Below are 2,198 nucleotides of genomic sequence, written 5' to 3' on the forward strand. Positions count from 1 at the left end.
TTATTCCATGACCTGGAAATAGCCACGGTAACATACAAGAACTGTATGTAAGAACTGTAGAACTCAAGAACTGTAACATACCTTCAATCTTTTTTTTTGTTTTGTTTTCTTTGTATGTACACTGTCTCACCACACAGTTCTTTTAGTGATTTGAGGCCATAAATAAGGCAGGTTGCCAAGTTTGTCACTAACATTTGACAAACCTCTGAATACAGCTGCTGAGATTTCTGTCATGAGGATGTACCACGCTTATTAATCTAAGCCCTTGTTTGTGGACATTTAGTTTGTTTCCAGCCCTCCACCCCATTTTAAATAATTTTCACCAAACATTTTAGTACATAAATTCAACCGTGCCCCTAAGATACACTTAGAACGGGCAATTAGTGGGATAAAGAGAACAAACATAAGGCTTTTCATTACATTCGCAGTGCTACATTGCCCTCTAGAAAGCCTCTACCCATTTACATTCGCATCAGCAGTTTGCAAGAGGATCTGTTTCTCTATCCCGTTACTGCTTAACCCAGGATTTTACTTACATTTTGTCGAGATTAAAACAGCATGTAATAATTCCTGAATGCTGGTTGAATGGAAAGGTTTGCCTGCAATATTCTACCTGCCGCATTTCCTAGGAAACCAGTATTAATCTCTCCAATTCTGAGAGTGGGAGAATGGAGCCTCAGGGAGGTTATATAACTTGGGCAAGGCCACTGAGCGAGTTGGTATAATGCTTAGGTTTAGCTCGGGACATGGTAAGTGGAACACAACACATCTTTAGGGTGTGCGTGTTGAAGTGACAATGAAGTTGAAACCTGATTTCCAAGCTGTGGTAGGCAGAATAATGGCTCCCCAAAGGTATCCATGTCGTAATCCCTGGGACCTGTAAATATGTTATCTTTGGTGGCAAATGGGACTTTGCAGATGTGATTTCCAGATGGGGACATTATCTTGGGTCATCCAGGTGGGCCCAGTGTCAATTACAAGGGTCCATATAAAGGAAGGACGGAGACAGGAGGGTCAGAGTCAGAGAAAGAGATGTGGCAATGGAAGCAGAGGTTGGAGTGATGTAGGAGGGACCAAGAGCCAAGGAACGCAAACCTTAAAAGGCAAAGAAATGAATTCTATCCTAAAAGCTTCAGAAGGAACACGCAGCCCTGACAACCCACTTTGGACTTCTGACCCCCAGAACTGGAAGATAATGAACTGGTGTCATTTTAAGCCACTGAATTCATGTTAACTACGTACAGCAGCAATGGGAGACATAGACAATCATTCACTATTTCTACTACACTGAGCTTTAAGATGTCTGCAGGAGACCAAAACCAAACAGAAGAGAACTTAGATGGGAGTATATAGGGAAGCAATAATTTTGGAGGGTGGTTGGTCAACATATATGTAAAATGTAACTACCTGCATAGATACACATACACACGAAGATGTATTCACTCAATAAACATTTATAGGGCACCTGCTCTATGGCAGGCAGGTGTAGCCAGTGCTAGGGGTTCATCAGTGAACCAAGCAGGCGGCATCTTTGACACCATATCTAGCGGGAGCTTGTGTACAAAGATGTTTATATGTCAGATCATTTTGGGGACTATCATTATTTCTCAGATATTTCACCTACATGTCCAATAGTAGGAGACTAATGAAAGTGTCTTCGTGCATCTCTAATAAGAGGGATACCATACAGCTTTTAAAAGCTGTATGTGGGAAGCTACTCAATACATGTGATTATGTACTGAAGAAAGCAGTTACAAGACATTAATATAGAGCACAGTCCCCTTTGTCTAAAAACATTAGCAAACAAAAAATATTTTCCCATGACTACATGGGAGAGCTCTGGAATTGAATCTCTTAACAAAAGCAGTTGCTTCTGGGGAGTTGAAATGAGTGATTGGCCTCAGAGTAAGACCTTCATATTTTATTTTATTCCCTTCTATTCTGTTGGTTTTTCTTACCATGAGTTTATACTGCTTTTATAATAAAACCAAAACCAATTCCCAGGTGCTATATAAATACTTCATCAGCACTAACAATTATTAACTTGTGAATTCTAGATTTAATATGCATGTGGTGGGCAACGCTTAATGCCAAAATTTGGTTTCTGGGGACATGGACTTAGAAATTCTCACAGATTCTGCCTCGACATTTTAGGTTTTTCCCTGGAAAAAGTTTTCAACTTAAGGTGATGGGATTCT

This window comes from Callorhinus ursinus, unplaced genomic scaffold (genome assembly GCF_003265705.2).
Source record: "Callorhinus ursinus isolate GAN/ISIS: 27379988/994484 unplaced genomic scaffold, GSC_fseal_2.0 scaffold13, whole genome shotgun sequence".
NCBI lineage: Eukaryota > Metazoa > Chordata > Mammalia > Carnivora > Otariidae > Callorhinus > Callorhinus ursinus.